Below are 19,203 nucleotides of genomic sequence, written 5' to 3'. Positions count from 1 at the left end.
ACAGTGTCCTGAATTTAATATCTTAGTCTGCTCTGAAAACCAACCAACAAACAAGGAGATGAGTGGCTAACAGATGACCAGAGGGTAGGTGAGCACCAGATAGGACTCAGATCAGCACGCGAGACAATCATTTTTGTCAGATATGCAGGACGTCAGGGATCAGTGCTGCCAGCCAGTGTGAAAGACAAAATTCTTTTTTTTTTTTTTTGAGATGGAGTCTTGCTCTGTCATCCAGATCAGAGTGCAGTTGCGCGATCTTGGCTCACTGCACCTCCATCTCCTGAGTTCAAGCGAGTGTCCTGCCTCAGCCTCCTGAGTAGCTGGGACCACAGGTGTGCACCACAACACCCGGCTAATTTTTGTATTTTTAGTAGAGACAGGGTTTCACCATGTTGGCCAGGCTGGTCTTCAACTCCTGACCTTGGTGATCCACCCGCCTCGGCCTCCCAAAGTACTGGGATTACAGATGTGAGCCACCACACCCAGCCAACAAAATTCTTTGCTTGTGGAAAAACTGCCTCTGGGGCAGCTGGATTGTTGGTTGCCTCCAACATTCAAATACACCAGACACCTTCACTCCCAGGTCCATCTGCAAGGGGCAGGCAGATATTCCCCAGCTGGTGCCCAGACCCAAACCAATTCTCTCCTTTTTGGGGTCCTGAAACATCCCTGGGGAATATAGCAGCTTCCAGGCTACAACTGAGCAGCTATGAGTGTCAAAGCCTCAAAACCTGGAACCTGGAAGTCCATGCTGAGTGTTTGGATAAGACAATGTCCCAGTGACACAGGTCTAGACCTGGCCACACTGTTCAATCCTGGAGCACAAACACCACTCCAGGGCTTCATGACCTGGCCATGCCACCTCTCCAGCCTCTTCTCTTGCTACCTCCCCATTATGTCCTTCACTCCAGTCAGGCCAAACCACAGGCAATTCCTGGAAGTTGCATTACGCTAATTTTGCCCATGAAGTTCCCCCTGATGGGGAGGCTCTTCCACCTGACCCAATAAGCCTCAGCTCAGCTCCCCTCTTTCATTAAGCTTTCCCTAAACTCCCCAGAAAAAGGCACCCAATGATACTCATGTTCTAGACTCTTCATGTTCCCTGCATTTCCTTTTTCTTTCTTTCCTTTTTTTTCCCCCCAAGAGAGTCCCACTCTGTCACCCAGGCTGGAGTGCAGTGGTGTGACCATGACTCACTGCAGCCTCCACCTTCTGGGCTCAAGCGATCCTCCTGCCTGAGCCTCCTGAGTAACTGGGACCACAGGTGCATACCACCATAACCAGCTATTTAAAAAAAAAAAAAAATTTATAGAGACAGGGTCTTGCCATGTTGCCCAGGCTGGTCTTGAACTCCTAGGCTTAAACAATCTGCTTGCCTCAGCTTTCCAAAGTGCTGGGATTACAGGCATGAGCCACCGCACCCGGCCTGTTTTCCTTTGTCTTAGCACTAGCATCCTGGATTGAAATCATCTGTTTATTTATCTCACTCCCTCAGTAGACTGTGAGCTCCCTGAAGGTGTGCGCCATGTCTTCAATCTCTCTCTGAATGCCCAACACATAAGCATGTGCATCTGGCACACAGTAGTCATTTATTAAATATTCTGAGTCAACTAAATTGTCTCTAGTTTATTTTGTTTTCTATAAACAACTTTTTTGAACTATAAGTGACATAATAAACGGTGTATATTTGAAGTGTACTATTGGATGAGTTTTGATATCTGTATATACCTGTGAAACCATCACCACAATAAAGATTAAACTACCCATGACACACAAACATCTCCTCATATCCCTCTGAATCCTCCCCTCCTCATCCTCTTACCACTTATAGATCCATAGGCGATTACAGCTTTCTGTCACTATAATTTGTATTTTCTGGAATCTTTTTTTGAGACAAGGTCTCGCTCTGTCACCCAGGCTGGAGTATAAAGGCACGATCATGGCTCACTGCAGCCTTAATCTCCTGGGCTCAAGTGATCCTTCTGCCTCAACCTCCTGAGTAGCTGGGACTACAGGGGCGCACCAGCATGCCTGGCTAATTTTGGATTTTTTGTAGAGACGGAATCTTGCCATGTTGCCCAGGCTGGTCTCAAACTCCTGAGCTCAAGCAATCCACCCAATCGGCCTGCCTTGGCCTCCCAAAGTGCTGGGATTACAGATGTGAGTCACTGCGTCCAGTCTAGAATTTTTTAAATAAATGAAATGTATTTTCCTTTACAGTGTATATGTGTTTGTCTGACTTTTTTCACTCAGCACAATTCTTTTAGGATTCATTCATGTTGAACATATCAACAATTTATTCCCTTTTTGTTGCTGAGTAGTACTGTATTCTATGGATATTATAGTTCATTTCTTTTTGGTTTGGTTTTAATAAGAGATTTGAACTAGCTGACCTTCAAATCCCCTTCTAGCTTCAAAATTATATTCTCTTATTATTCCATGGTCCTAAGTTACAGGTAATTTGGAATGTCATCCTCTAAGAAACATTTGCTAACACCTTCAAGTTCGGAGCTTAGAAGAAGGTGGCTATTGGGAAACAAATCCCAGAAGAAAGCAGACAGGAAAGTAACAGGAAGCAACAGAGCTTCACCATTAATGACAGAGAAAGACTTTGAAGAATGCATTCACTTCTTTCTCCTCCTAGATCACTGACTCTCTGCCAGACACAATGAGAAATACAGGGAGACAGGCAACATTGTGAGACCTACCAGGGCAGTGGTATCCCAGCAAGGTGTGCAAGACAATCCCCCAGACAACCCTTTTCTCCAGGGCAGGGAGAAAATACTAGCTCATTTTATATATTTTATCTTTAAAAAATAAGTTTTGCTAAACAGTTACAATGCATGGATTGCCACTAGGACCTTCCCTGGACTGGTATGTGTCCTGTATGTATAGGTATCTGGAAGGAAGGGGCTCCACTGTGGGGGTTAGAGGTGACAAAGGTGTTCTTTTTCTGTCTCTGCTTTCAGCATATTGTGAATACTGCTGTTTCTGTGAATAAGGCTAATCTTATTTTTTTAAAAAACAAGATTTTAAATAGCAGGATCTTTGCAATGTTTTGCATATGAGATGAAGTACTACAAAGGGGTTCACTTATGGTAAAGTACCTGAAACTTATGCTACAGAGAACTTGTTTTTGTCAATATTTTTACCTTATATTATTTTTGTGGCTAAAAAATGATATGCTTGTACAAAATTAATTTGAAATGGAGGATATTCAGAAGAAAGTCTTTGTGACCTTGTGTTAGAAAAGGTTCTTAGATACACCAGAAACACAAGCCATAAAAGAGAAAAAAACTGATAAACTGAACTTCATCAGAATCAGTCCACATTAGAATGGTTAAATTTTTGTTCTTTAACTGACAAAACCAAGTGTTGGCATGAACGTGTAGCAACTGGAAGTCTCAAACATTGCAAAATGGTACAGCAACTTTGGAAACGAGTCTGGCAATTTCATTTACCCAAGTGAAACGAAAGCCTATGTTTATACAAAAACCTGTATCAGAGTGTTTTTCACAGCTTAATTCATTATCGCCCCAAACTGGAAACAACCTAAATGTCTCAAATGGTGACCGGATAGATTGGTATATCCATATACTACTACTCTGTAATAAAGAGGAACAAACTATTGATATACAGAACAACATGGATGAATCTGAAATACATTATGCTAAGAAGATCGGTGGCTGCTAGAGGTTATGGGTAAAAAGAATGTTTAACTATAAGAGTTAGTAAGAGATATGGAATTGTTCTGTTATCTTGGTAACAGAAGAATGGTACTCTTAGGCCCTATAACAAAAGAAAGTCTTATAATCACTATTAGACCATATATATATATATATATATTTTTTTTTTTTTTTTTTTTTTTTTTTTGAGACAGAGTCTCGCTCCGTCACCCAGGCTGGAGTGCAGTGGCGCGGTCTCGGCTCACTGTAAGCTCCACCTCCCAGGCTCACACCATTCTCCTGCCTCAGCCTCCTGAGTAGCTGGGACTACAGGCACACACCACCACGCCCAGCTAGTTTTTTGTATTTTTAGTGGAGATGGGGTTTCACCGTGTTAGCCAGGATGGTCTCAATCTCCTGACCTCGTGATCCACCCGCCTCGGCCTCCCAAAGTGCTGTGATTACAGGCGTGAGCCACCACGCCCGGCCTAGACTATATATTTATAAGACTGTAAGACTAAATAGACTATAAGACTCCAAGGTCCTAAGACTTATCTATGTTAAAACTTGTATGACTATTCACCAAAGAGTGAATTTTACTGTATGTAAATATAAAAATAAAATTTTAAAAATTCAATAAATTTGTAAAATAATAATCCATTTCTAAAATCTATGCCTGCACACTCTATATCTATACAATTAGGAATTGTAAGCAATTCCCTAATCTATTTAAAACTATTCCAAACAAAGAGTTTCAGAGGGGTTTGAACCCTTGTTCATTTTCATATTTTTAAATTCTTTTTAAAATTATATTTGTGAAGGATATTTCTGAAATATTGTAAGAACACTTTTCAGTGCTAGGCGTGATGGCTCATGCCTATAATCCCAGCACTTTGGGAGGCCGAGGCAGGAGGACCACTTGAGGTCAGGAGTTTGAGACCAGCCTGGTCAACACAGTGAGACCTCATCTCTACAGAAAAAACCCAAAACCAAAACCAAAAAGCCACTTTTCCTAAGAGTTTTCAAGAACAACCCTCTCATTAGAATACGTCTTTTGAATTACCGCATCAGAAAGTGATGAACCAAGACTTTTCTTAAAGGAGTATATCCAATTGCATATACCTTCAATAAAATTTAAAACCATTTTCTAATTTTTCTTTCATCCATTTAAATTATATAAATGTTCATTAAAAATTGTATGCTTACAATGTACATATTACATGGCAGCACACATATGTAATTCATAAATAAGTACATATATATTAGGAGTTTATGCTCAAACATTTTACGGATAGGGGTATGTCATTTTAAAAGTGTGAAGGCCAATGTTCTGGGGGTTTCTGTCTGCTTCCAGGCTGGACCTAAGAGTCACTTTCTCTGGCCCGACACAGATTAGAATTCCTAGAGAGAGTCGGGGTGGGGGACGGCACGTGGCAGAGCAGAGAAATGCCAGCCAGGCCCTAAGGCACCTCCAAGGGCCCATGGCTTCTTCCAGGCCTGTTTTGAGAGAGTCTGCGGGGAGAGGCCCACATGTACAAAGGGTACTGAACCCCCTCAGGGCTGTCCTGGTGGCCATAGCCACTCAGGTTCCCTTGAGGAGCAGTATCTATGAACCTCTGTTTCCTCGGCCTGGCACTCGGGATCAGCTGTGTTTTTTGAGGCAGAGTTCTGGAAGACTTTTCCATCATGGGTTCCATTCTGGGGCCCCTGCCAAGTCAACATTTATGATGAGAAAAACAGCCATGGAGAACAACAGGCATCTTGCAGATAGACAAGAATAGCCCCAGCTGGGCTGCTGGATCCTGTGGGGCCCAGCCCAGCCTGGCACAACCTGGCACGGCCTGGAGAGAGGGTGGTACCGAAGGTGGGGAGACTGAAAGGAAGTTAAGGAAGCAATTAGAATAAAGCAAACAGAATTTCAGACCAGGAGATGCCAAACAGGCTGTCAGACACATTTGTTTGCTGTCATTACTGCCAGGCAACAAGGCGGCTCTTTTCCATGTTGTGTATCAACCAAGGCTGGTGTGCAGGCCTCCAGGAAAGGGTTTTTGTTTTGTTTTTTAAGCCACACAAAACTTTTCTTCTGTCCTTTAAAGTAAAGTAATAGTTCCAGGCCCAGCCCTTCCAGCCAGCTCAAAGGAACAGAAAGGGCTTTGAGTTTCCTGTTTAGTAGCCAAAACCACGGATTTTGGGCCCCTTTGCAAGTTTGGAAGGCAGAAACTCCTTTTAAAAGTAGGAGAACCACTGAAAAATGAATACTCTGGATTGAAGCAGGAGGCAGCAACAGAGCAAATGTGTGAGTTTCTTCCCCCTGGTGATAGATACAGGTCCTCACCTTGGAGTCCTATTCACTTGAACAGACTTCTCCCTAAATGAAGGGTCTAGCAGAGGAGCAGAGCCTCTCAAACTTCAGCCCCCTTCTCTCTCTAGGAAGATCAACCATCAGCTACCAAGCATGTGCCTCAGGAGGTGCAGAGAGAGATGGGGAAAGCAGATGCCCACCTGCCACACCATCTAACATCTGGGAACTAGGTGATCCCTTGCATATCTGCACAGTGTAAGAGGATCTAGTCTTGGCATCAGAAGATTCAGGTTCAAGTCCTGGCTTTACAACTTCAACTTATTAGCTACTTGACCCTGGAAGAGTCAGTTAACCTCTGAGCTGCCACATCTTTTTCATCTGTAAGTAGAAACCATGTCCATTTCCTAGGGTTGCTGAGAAGAATAAGTGAGGTAAATGAAGCACAGAGTAAAAAGTCCCTACCTCTCCTCCTCGGCCTTTACGGGGGCCTGGAAGAGAGAGATGAAGAGGTTGACTCTAACCTACTTGGTTCTTCAAACCTCTTTCTTTGGTGACTTTGGTCTCCCTCTTTCTCTATTACGCCAAAAGGCAAGGCTTCCCCACTTTGCAATTCAATGTCTCCATTAAAATGGAGGGATGGGACTGAAGCTCCCGATGATACTTTCCAGTTACAATTTTCTGTGAATCCACCGCTTTTAAAGCACCTGGCACTTGCTTCCCCAATTTACCACTCATACACAGTGTTAACTGCACAAGCTTCAAAGAGTCATATTGCCAGGGTATAAGTCCTTGTTGTACTGTATACTAGCTATGTTACTACCTTGAACAAGCTCATTAACCTCTCTGAGCCACAATCTTCTAGTCTGTAAAACAGGCATAATAAAATAGCTCTCACTCACACCTGATTTGTATAAAAGATAAGTTAGGGCTGGCCATGGTGGCTCACGCTTGTAATCCTAGCACTTTGGGAGGCCAAGGAGGGCAGATCACTTGAGGTCAGGAGTTCGAGACCAGCCTGGCCAACATGGCGAAACCCCGTCTCTACTAAAAATACAAAAATTAGCTGGGCGTGGTGATGCATGCCTGTAATCCAGCTACTTGGGAGGCTGAGGCAGGAAAATCACTTGAACCTAGGAGGCACAGGTTGTCGAGACAGCGCCACTGCACTCCGGCCTGGGAAACACAGTAAGACTCCATCTCAACAAAAAAAAAAAAAAAAAAAAAAAAAAAAAAAGAAGTTAGATACTGTTTATCAAGTGCTTCATAAACTTCAAGACTATATACTTTGTTACTGTTAGAATGTTTCTATTATGCAGCTTTAAACAAAACTCATTAAGCTGGGCGTGGTGGCTGAAGCCTGTAATCCCAGCACTTTTCCCAGCACTTTGGGTGCCTGAGGCAGGTGATCACTTGAGGTTGGAGTTCGAGACCAGCCTGGCCAACATGTCGAAACCCAGTCTCTACTAAAAATACAAAAATTAGCTGGGCGTGGTGGTGCGTGCCTGTAATCCCAGCTACTTGGGAGGCTGAGGCAGGAAAATCACGTGAACCCGGGAGGTAGAGGTTACAGTAAGCCGAGGTCACACCACTGCACTCTAGATTGGGTGACAGAGTGAGACCCTGTCAAAACAAAACAAAAACCCCAAACTTATTGATGTGCTGAGTTCACTCAGAAACAAAAAAAACTTACTGGTACAAACGTAAACTTGAGCTTTTAAAAATTGAGATATAATTCACATTACAAAAGAGTGTGAGATATATTCACACTCTTTTAAAGTAGACAATTCAGTGGTTCTTATATTCACAAGGTCACGCAACTATCACCACTATTTCCAGAACATTTTCACACTCCAAAAAGAAATCACACACCATTAGCAGCCAGCCTCTGTCTCCCTTGCCCCCAGCCTCTGGCAACCATAAATCTACTGTCGGTCTCTATGGATTTGCTCCAGGCACTATACATTTTAACTCCTTTTAGGCATCTCAGTGAGAAGGCATCAGAAGTGTGTAGGTAGAGATAGAAAGGAGGATTAGTAAAACCTTTGCCCTTGGAGTGTCGTCTAAACCCCTCCAACTCAACAGATCTCACATTCTGCAGGGAAGGGTCAGATCAGTCCTTTTTCCATTTTTTTCTCCAACCATGGTTAGGCCTGGTGAGCTTTCCTATATTGGGTCAAAGTAAGCTATAGGCTCCATTCCAAAGAGTTGGAACCCAAACAAAACAGCCCTAGATCCTGTTTAAGATTTCAGCCTTGGGGATGCATACGGAGAAAGTGAGAGGGGTGATGATGAAGAACAAAGTTAAAAACTTCCAGAATTAGAACCCGAGTGCAACTTACAGAAGCTGTGAACATTTAGCTAAGAGGAAAGACTGAAGGGGATTTATTCCATCTTCTCTGCAGTAAGAACAAGAGGACACAGACGGAAATGAGAGAGACTTGGGTTAATTATAAAGGAAGAACTTCCTGACTCTATTCGTCTTCCACATGGGGACATAGGTCACCAGTAAAGACTAGGATAGAACAAAGCCACTGTATATGCTTATGATTTTAAAAAGACTGTCACATACCTGTCTAGGAACCTTTGAGATGGGGGTAAAAAGCCGAGGGGCAGAAGGATGACTTTCTTAAGGCCCCTCCTCCCGTGGATTTGAGCTGTGGTAGTCTCCATGCACTCACACATTCCCGCAACAGATGGAGGGAGGGGCAGGGAAGCCACTGGCTCTAAAGGAGGAAATATCTGCTGTGTGGAGTCATAAAATTCCAAGAGCATGGGAACATTCACGATGCTTGGAACTACAAAAACAAAAGGTGGTGAGGCGGCCTGGGTGCTGGTGTTTTATTGATGAAAGGGAGAGATCCAGCCAGGCACGGTGGCTCACGCCTGTAGTCCCAGCACTGTGGGAGGCTGAGGTGGGTGGATCACCTGAGGTCAGGGAGTTCAAGATGAGCCTGGCCAACATGGTGAAACTCCGTCTCTACCAAAATTAGCTGGGCGTGGTGGTGTGCACTTGTAATCCCAGCTACTTGGGAGGCTGAGGCATGAGAACTGCTTGAACCTGGGAGGTGGAGGTTGCAGTGAGCTGAGATCACGCCACTGCACTCCAACCTGGGTGACAGAGTGAGAACTTGTCTCAAAAAAAAAAAAAAAAAGGAGGAGACTCTGGGACTTAAGCCATTTAATGATCAGACTTTTCAAATTCCCTTCCTGTTGACCTACACAAACTGGGCCCTTTTAGAGTCCTTTTAGGAGTCTCAGTGACAAGGTATCAGAAGTGTTTCGGGGAACTAAGCCACTTTCAGGGATGGGCCTAGGGAATGGGACAGAGAGAGATCCTATAAGATCTGTTGCCTCATGGTGTCGTGTTGCCTGATGTTCAAGGGAAAGGATGCCGGCTTTGGAGCCTGAGAGGGCCTGGAGCCAGCCCTCACTAGCTGTGTAAACCTTGGGCCAGTCACTTCATCCTTCCGAGCCTCAGGGTTCTCTACAGAAAGGAGGAACATATTGCCGATTCAATAACGCCCTATTCCAGAGGGACGTGGTGAAGATGAAATGATTGTGTGTATAGTAAGTACCAAATGTGGCTCATAAAAAGCATTTAATAAATGTGTGCTTCCCTTCACACCAGCACAGGCTTTCAGGATTTAAAATGGGAGCTGCAAAACTAGTCTGGAAGGGCCAGGCCGTTCAGCCAGAGCACCCCAGATTCTTCCAAATCCCCCTACGGCTTAGACCCCATAAGCTCCTCTCCCACACCTCTTCCAACTGTCCTAAGGGCTTCAAATGGGGCTTTGGCAGTGTGCTGTTCTCTGCTGAACCAGGAGCAGGATAAACCTCTCCAGTCTGTGGCATGGGGTTAGAACAGCAGATGCCAAGGTAAACATGCAGCCAGTGGGAAAGCAGATGCTGCCAGCTCTCAGCATCCTGCAGAGAAGGAGTGAGGCATGGGAAGTATGCCTCGTCCAGAAGGATGGAGAGTGGGGGATGCCCATGATCAGATATCCCCATCCTCTACAGAAGAGAGGCCAACATGCCATCCTCACCAGGTCTGTTCAGGGAGTCTAGCTTCTGAGTTAGACACTGACGGTGGTGCCAGGATGCAAGGGCAGTCAGCCATTAAGAGCTGGGCCCTCTGCAGTTCAAATATAAGCCAGAACCTTTAGGAGGGCTGAAATATTGGAGCTCAAATGTCTCTCAAAGCCATCGGGCCCTTGAAAACAATTGTTAGAGTTAAAAAGGATAATATAAATTAATATGCCTAGGAAGAACAAATATCAATTTCCTGATTTATGTTTCAATTTGCATTCCTGATCCCAAAGCCAAATGGGCACTGGCCAATGAAAATGTTCTTATACTTCAAAGGTTGTCTATGAAGTCAGTGGGCAAAACCTACGGACTCCCAAAGTAAGACTTCCTTTGTAACCAATCTAGGCAAAAAGGCCTGAGAAAGCCACCCTCCACAATGGAAGCCACATGCTACAGAAGGGATTGCTTTCAAAATATTTTCTTTCTTTCCTTTTTCTTTGCTTTTTTTTTTTTTTTTTTTTTGAGACAGTGTGTTGCTCTTGTCACTCAGGTTGGAGTGCAGTGGCGCCATCTCTGCTCACTGCAACTTCTGCCTCCCAGGTTCAAGTGATTTTCCTGCCTCAGCCTCCCAAGCAGCTGGGAGTACAGGCGCCCACCACCACGCCTGACTATTTTCTAATAAGCAATCACTACAGCGAAATTAGAGTTTGTAAATGAGACTGAGGTGGCTCATAAAAATGAGTTAGAAATTATGAAATAACAGTCATGGCTCACACTCATATGATGACTACCATGTACTAGGGCAGGATTCAAACAGTAACTCAAAGTGAAGTAACTTAATCCTCTCAACAAAAAACAACGAAAATCAGGTGGGTATAATCATTCTTCCCACCTTACAGATGAGAAAAGTAAGGAGAAGAGAGGCTAGGAAATATACCTAAGGTCAAACTATCTGGCCGGACATGGTGGCTCACACCTGTAATCCCAGCACTTTGGGAGGCCAAGGCAGGTGGATCACCTGAGGTCAGGAGTTCCAGACCAGTCTGCCAAAATGGTGAAACCCCGTCTCTATCAAAAATACAAAAATTAGCCGGATGTGGTGGCGGGTGCCTGTAATCCAGCTACTAGGGAGGTTGAGGCAGGAGAATCGCTTGAACCTGGGAGGCAGAGATTGCAGTGAGCCCAGATCGCGCTATTGCATGCCAGCCTGGGCGACAGAGAGAGACTCTATCTCAAAACAACAACAACAACAAACCCACAATCAATAAATGATGACAGAGGTCCAGGCAGTCTGGCTCTAAAGTTTAGGGAAGAATGAAGACGGGGTCATGAAGGTGTCATCCAAATGACTTCCTAAAAAGAAGGTAGCCTAAACAGAATGAGACTAAAACTGACAGGGATATAGGATGTCAGAATATGCAAAACACTTTCACATGTGAACTGATAAAACCTCCAAGACAGAGGAGGAAACTGAAGCCTAGAGCTGTTAAACTTCCCCAGTTTCACACAGCTTGTAAGTCAAGGTCAGAACTTTAAACCCACAGCTTTTGACTCTAAGTCCCAAAATTTTTCTAGAGGGTATTCACTGGAAAAGTCTGTCTCTCTGATGAAGGAGGATGGATCACTCTGTTAGAACTTATGAAAATCTCTTAGGCTATTCAAATTTCTCTGCTCTGATTCCATACTGACTTAGCAATCGCCTAAATTTAATTCTCTCGCTCAAGTGGGTTTACCTTCAACAAAGACAACATACAGTCCAAGCTTTCAGGATTATCTGCTCCACTGTAAATTAATGAATTAGAATTGCAGTTTCCCAATTAATTTCCTGTGAGTTGTGTTACTGTGAATCACTTCACCAGAGCTTGATCACTCAAGTGAACGGATAATATCAAATTTGTAGACCTGCAATGCTTAAGGCTGTCTGAGGACCACCGAGGGAACACCCTCTGAGTCCCAGCCTAAAAACAGCTTTTTCATCTCAAGACTGAATGATTCTAATTTAAAATCTCTCGGAAACAAATAATTAAAAGCTAAGAAACTCTAAATCCCTTCTTGCTTTGGCACCTGGACCACATAGCAAAGAACTAGCAAAGAATACTGAAGAATGCTTCAGGAGTTGCAAAGAGAAATATTTAAGTAATTACAGGCCACTGGAATCTCATGCAGTGGGCTGTAGTTTGGGTACAGTGAAGGATCTCAAAGGAAAACATACATACATGACTTTATCCAGTTTTAAATACACTCACAGACACTGGGATTTGAAAGACCCCTCCCTATGCGCAAAGGTCAACCATGCACCTGAAGCATGGCTCTCCCCCACATTTCTACCAAACCTCTCCTTGAATACTTTCAGGGGCAGAGAACTCACTACCTCCTGAGGAAGCCCATTCTACTGCCAATCACTCTGACAATGCCAAAATTCCTTATGTGAGCTGAGCTCTTTCTCCTTAGAGCTTCCTGATTCCTCCATCTTTAGATCCTTGGCACTGTAACACTTCAGGTCATAGATTTAAAGCTCTTATCTCTCCCACATCAGGTTTTCCTTCTATGGGCTAAACTTCTCTCAGTTTAGTAGCTTGGTAGAATGAAAGAATTATATAGTTGGATAAACTGACTAGGTTCAGTTCCCGGTTCTAGCACTTCCTCTGCCACGTACTCTTGGTTTGTTCGGCTTTCGGGTCAAAAGTTCCTCATCTGTGAAATGGCATAACAATATCCACCTTCTTCCTACCAGTCCCTTCAAATTTTCCCTATGTGGCCTGGTCTGACCATGTTCACTATTGTTTTCTACACCTCTTTTTCATTTCATACTAAAAGGTGTTCCCTAGACACTTCCTACACTTTCCTTCTAATGTTAATCAAAGCACCAGGCCTTACTGAAACAATTAATTGGGCTTCAGGTTACATGCACAAACCAAAGTACATTGTGACTGTCCCTGCTGTGGCAGTTGTCCAACATCAGACTTTCCTCTGGTGAGCGCATTAGCATATATCCACCTTCAACCTCTCTATTCCAACCCTCTGGGACTGGATTCAAGAGTAGAGTTATGTGAAACAGTATCAAGGAAGAGACAATGTTACTTGAAAGGGTCATGGTGGTAAGAATTATGGTGGGGACTGAAGAACTCCTAGCCAAAGAGCCTTATGAAAGAGACATGGGCATATAATTATTAGAAGGATTTGAGCATAGGGTGCTTGCCAAAATGCAAGAGCACACACTGATGCTTCTCGGTATTCCCTCTAGAAATGGAACATAACTGGGTCAGAATAACCAGACTACCCACTCCACCCCTGCCAGGCAAGGCTAGATCATCTGCCTTCAACTAGGATGGTGTCCTTAGCTAGAACCCCGATACTCTGAACTGGGATTGCATCATCTGTGAAATGAAGGGATTGAGCAAGGTCTCTTACAAGGGTGAACATTCTGTGAGTCCATATTCTCAAGAGAATAGATGCCTCGCATATTAAATGAACATTTCTGACTCAGACTTCTCTTGTGTTTTCAAACTTCCTGTTTATCTGCGTAAAAAGCAAGTCTTTTCTGCTCATCAGATGACCAACCTTATCTGATAATTCCTTAAGACTCCCATCCTTAGACATAGAAACATAAACCCCTTCCACTTATGTGGGTGCTCAATCTTTCTTGGCCAACGCAAGTGCCTGACTTACTGCGAAATATCAAGCATTGGAAAATCATCTCCTGAGCAAAACAGTTTTGAGTCCCACTAAAGCAATCTCTGACGGTAAAAAAAATTACAGGGAAACCCAAGTGTCCAACAAGAAGGGAGTGACTCAGAATGTTGCGATAGGGCCACATGAAGAAATATTGTGTCTCCGTGATGATCAATCAACAAATATCTAATGAGCAGCCATGTCCGGAGCCTTGCTGGGCACCACAGAGAGTATATAGCTAGTCCATCTAGCCACCTAGAAAACGGGACTAAAATACATTAAGTCTAAAGCAGTATAATTCGCGGCAATAAATTATGGCTGTTAAAGGAGTTCAGAGAAGATGGATGGGACAGGAGGAGATGAGAGCACTGTAGGAGGGCTGATCACAGCAGAGGGCTTTCATGAAGAGGAAGTAAGGTCAAAGAGGCTGTGAGGCCTTGAAAGCCAGCAGAAGCCCCCGGCAACCTACTCCATCTATCATGATTAAGCAGCTGGAAGTGCATCTGTTTTGCTGCTAAGGACTCCTCAGTACAGTCCAGCTACATCCCCATCTCTTTCCTACGGAGAATAACAACTCGAGGAGAAATCAATGGTGGCCCTGAGATGTTTGCAACATATAATAATAAAAATAGGCTGGGCACAGCAGCTCACGCCTGTAATCCCAGCACTTTGGGAGGCTGAGGCAGGTGGATCACGAGGTCAGTTCAAGACCAGCCTGGCCAACACGGTGAAACCCTGTCTCTACTAAAAATACAAATTACCTGTGTGTGGTGGCACACGCCTGTAATCCCAGCTACTCAGGAGGCTGAGGCAGGAGAATCACTTGAGCCTGGAAGGCGGAGGTTGCAGTGAGCCGAGACCATGCCATTGCACTCCAGACTGGGCAACAGAGCCCATGTCAAAAAATTAACATGATAATAACAACACTACACTGTATGTTCCATGTTCTGATACTGCCTCGGGGCATTGTCATAAGCACTATTTACTTTAACTTCTCACAACAACCTTGGGTATGAGGAAAGGCAACAGTGGATGGGGATAGAGTCAGTCCTAGAACACACATCTCACAAGGCCCCTGCCTCTCTTAAGCATCTGCTTTGTGTGGTGAGCATTGTCTATTGTGCCCACATCTAAACACAGGGCATTCTTATCACTCTTCAATGCACAAATATTTCCTTACTGAAGGGAGCGGAGAGGGTGTGGGATCCTTAGCAGCACTGGGCAGTAAATCTGAAAGCAGAACTTGTTAGTTTCTAAACAAGGACCAGCCAGTTAGACCACAGAGTGGGTGTTTCCATGCAAATTCCAGCACTTTCATGTTGCTCCATGAACTGAGCCCAGCCAGGACAGCAAGCCATGCTTTTTGTATTTTACTTTTTTGCAACCAGCTAAGGAGTCTTTGATTGGGCCTAGAGAGGGACTCAATTAGCATCATGGAAACAGAGGAGATTTCAGAAAGGAAAGGTCAGCCACAAGCCTAGCATTTGCTATCAGCCATCTGCCAAGCAGGAAGTGCTACTCAGATCTATTTTTAATCATCTTCCCCAGGCTAGGGCTTCTGGGAAAATTCAGAGGCCAGGGTTATTCCAAGACAAACATTTAATTGCTACCTTTCTGTACACATTTTAAAACAGCCTCTGGACACTCAAGACCAACTTATACACAGAGGCCCAGTTTCTGGGTTCTGTCACTCTGGTACCTACATCCAAGGTTATCTTTGGAAGCCATGATGGGGGACCTCTCCTTGGGGACTGTCTGGGATATCCAGTACTCCACATAATGTAATAATTCCTATAGCCAGCAGGTTTCAGATACTTGGTTACAAGTGACAGGAAGAGAGGAGGAGGTGGGAATTCAGGTCCAAGAGTTCATGTTCATTCCCCAAAGAAGTGAGACCAGTGAAGTGAACTGTGCAAACTTCCTCGTCACTCCCATATTCATTTTAAGCACATGTATCACTTTAGAAAGGTAAATTAAAACCAGTTCATCCAGGCAGTAATCTCATTTGTTACTAAAGATATTGACTGGCTAAAGAAACAGGAGAGGTTTCATCTTAATTCCCAAGGCCCCAGTCTGTGCTGTGGCTGGTGCATCCAGGCATGAGAACATTCTGTCCACTGGCTCCTTCTCCCTCCTGTCTCGCGGCAGGGCTATGTCTCAGTTCAACCCAGCCCAAGGAATGAAACATCTCTGAGAGGTCTGGACAGGGAGTCTGGCACAGCCAGGGCAGACTCTGCAGAGACAGAGCCTGGCTCAGGCAGCCCCTGCATTCTCCAGCTCACACAAACACAGAGTTTGCTTGCCTCTCAACACTTACAAACTTTCAGCCTCCAATTTCCACCCCAAGGTAAAGCCGGAGCATATGTACGATTGTGCCCCAGCCAAGCCATGTTCCACCTGCCACTAAAGAAGTGGAGGATTGGGGACAGGCAGCTGGTCACCACCCAGGGCCTGCCCCATCCAACACGATACTGGGGAGCTGCAGAGCCCACTATGCCTGCAGACAAAGGGGTCTGCTCAGCATTCTGCCCACCTCCGACCTTCCCCCTTCCCTACTGTTAGAAGCTTATCTGTCTGCAAGCAGCCGGTGGCAAAGCTAAGCCGAAAGGGCACCTTGGCCATGGGATCTTTGCCTAAGGATGTGAAACAGGAGACTGGGTATTTGGGGCAACTTAACACCAGCCAGAGCCCAGCCAGCAGGCCAGGGAGGAAGGGACCGACTAGACAGGCCTGTGCTTCACAGGAGCTCTAACTCCCTCGGCTGGGGGCTGGAATCCCTCCTCCCAGTGTGCGGAACTCTACTCTAGTAAGGTGGGGGCACACATGCTCCTGGGGAAAATAAAACAAAAACAAAAAAACAAAAAAGGGCCACTGCACAGGGTCACTCCCCCTGACCCAGTTGGACTACACATTAATTGGAGCTTCTGAGCCCTGCTGACTCTTGAGTTCCTCTTGTCTGGTTTCAGCAGAGAAGGGAGTTAATCAGCAAACAGCTTAAGGAAGGATAATTCTCTGCCCCTGCTGAGGGCCACCTGTGCCCCTCCTCTGTCCCTTCCTCTGTGTGCCATGGCTCCATGGGCCAGCAAACCCTATTGAAACAAACAGCAAAGAAACAAGCCAAAGCAATCTGGGGTGCCATGTTTGGTCCAAGTGTAAGACGCCAGGAACAGGGGGTTACCTGGAGATTTCAAAGCGAGGCAGACAGCCTGAGAAGGACCAATGGAAGGGCTTGTGTTGGGTTCCTCTGTTTAGTCAAATCAAGAAATAGGTTGTGTGATACAGCACTTAATGGTAGACCCTGAGATCAGGCCCGAATTTAAATTCTAGCCTGCCTGGCCTGAGGACCAGTGAAAACCAGAATATATGACAGACCCTTTGGCTGCTATTTCATTTGTTCTGACCTGATAATAAAAATCAGAATCATTAAAAAATAAAAATAAAAATTCTGGCTGGGCACAGTGGCTCCCACCTGTAATCCCAGCACTCTGGGAGGCCGAGGCGGGCGGATCACGAGGTCAGGAGATCAAGACCATCCTGGCTAACACAGTGAAACCCCGTCTCTACTAAAAAATACAAAAAATTAGCCGGGCATGGTGGCAGGCGCCTGTAGTCCCAGCTATTCGGGAGGCTGAGGCTGAGGCTGGAGAATGGCGTGAACCCAGGAGGCAGAGCTTGCAGTGAGCCCAGATCGCGCCACTGCACTCCAGCCCAGGCGACAGAGCGAGACTCCGTCTCAAAAAGAAAAAAAGAAAAAAAAAAAGAAAAAAATTCTGGTTCTGCCATTTCCTAGCTGGGTCACCTTGGTCAACTCAATCTGTCTGAGCCTCACATTCCTCATCTAAAAATGGAGACAACAGTAGTACATCTCTCTTTGGATTAGTCTGAGGCAAAAGACATGATTCACATAAAACATGCCTAGCACAATGCCTGCCCCTTAGTAGACACCCAGTAAAATGATGGCTATTGTTAGAATAATTAAAAGAAGGCCTCCAAAGAGCTGTTTCCTTTTTCAAATAAACGTCAGTCAAAACTACTCTTTGGACCTCCAGGGAACTACAACAAGTGTAAAGTGCTGGATAGCAGGCAGCGGACATTAGGGACAGCACGTGTATCTTCCAAGTACTGAGAACGCTTGTCCTAGAGCTGTGGCTCCCAAATATTAGTACTGGTTACATCAGACCGGGACAGGGATACTTGTTAAAATACAGATCCCCAGTGGGTCTGGGACTAGGGTCAGGCGAGCCAGAAGGCTGGAACATGAAATTTAAGGAGGCACTTTTTGTGGGGTGCTGACCCTGTACTGTACAACTCTGAGAGTGAGTGTCTCCTTAAATCTTGTGTCCTAGGTGACCTGCTTCCCTCGGCCATCAGGGCTCTGATTCCACAACACTCTCAGACCCTCAGAAAAGGAATCTGTGAGGTGGGGTCTGGCAATCTGGCTTTGTATCTCAGGTGATTCTGATGTACTGTCAGATTTGGGAATCACTGTCCAAGAATCCCCATTTTCCAATGCCTGTTTCAATTATTCTCTAAATACATAAAGACTGCAGAAGCTACTTATTTCCACCTTCACTTGGCCGTATTCCAAACCTCATGGCTACACCAAAGCCACTGGAATTCTGCAACTGAATTCTCTCTTTAAATTTAGAGAAAAACTCATCAACAGGGAGTTGCAATTGCCCGCTTTCAATGATTTGGGGAGCCTTACTCAAGAAGCCAGGAGTGTCAGATGAGACAGAGGGCCCAGGACCTGCAAACCCCCAGACCTCCATGAACTAACAAAGGCCCTCTTCTTAGAGTTATGACTGCCTGCTGTTTGCCAGTGATCTACCTGCTTGCTATTTAGCTGAAGGCACCACCAAGGAAGGACCCAGCCTGACTATTTTTAAACAGCTATGGCACGTTATCAATGCCCACTACTCCACAACATCAACATTGTATAATCACACAAAGCTCAAGGATACATGGTTTACAGAAGCTAAAGAAGTTGATTTTCCAAAATAGGCTATGTTTTATTCTCATCCAATCTCAATAAAATCCTATCACTCCTTTGCTTAAAACCTTTTAGCAGCTCCTCACAGCATCCAGAACTCTGTCTAAACTCCTTAGTTTGGCCTTCTAGGCCTTGCATGATCCACCCTGACCTGCTTCCCTAAAGCACAGACTCCCCATCTGTCTTCCCTGTGGTCCCTGGACTTGGCCTCGTGTCATGTTTCTCTGTCTCTGCTCAGAATGGACTCCTCTTTCTTGTCTTCGTCTTCTTGTCCACTTAGTAAATGCTTCTAAACACTCATCTTAGTAAATATTCATCCTGCTCTTTACCCTCATAACATCTGGAACAATCACTTACAGTGAAACAATGACTGTGTTTCACTACATTTTATCACCGTTTACCTATTTGCCTTCCCCATTAGATCATAAGCTACTTAAGGGCAAGAATTCCAGGCAAGTGCATGGTTCACGCCTGCAATCCCAGCACTTTGGCAGGCCAAGGCGGGCTGATCACTTGAGCCCAGGAATTTTAGACCACCCTGGGCA

At 44.9% G+C, this 19,203-nt stretch overlaps 1 protein-coding gene across 1 annotated transcript in view; it reads right to left on the bottom strand.

Moving 5' to 3' along the window:
* The window catches only part of YPEL2 (yippee like 2), a 69,666-nt gene that overhangs the window by 14,207 nt on the left and 36,256 nt on the right, over positions 1–19,203 (bottom strand). The window lies entirely within an intron of this gene.

This window comes from Pan troglodytes, chromosome 19 (genome assembly GCF_028858775.2).
Source record: "Pan troglodytes isolate AG18354 chromosome 19, NHGRI_mPanTro3-v2.0_pri, whole genome shotgun sequence".
NCBI lineage: Eukaryota > Metazoa > Chordata > Mammalia > Primates > Hominidae > Pan > Pan troglodytes.
The sequence above is the reverse complement of the archived record's forward strand: the minus strand, read 5'-3'. Positions and strand labels throughout refer to the sequence as shown.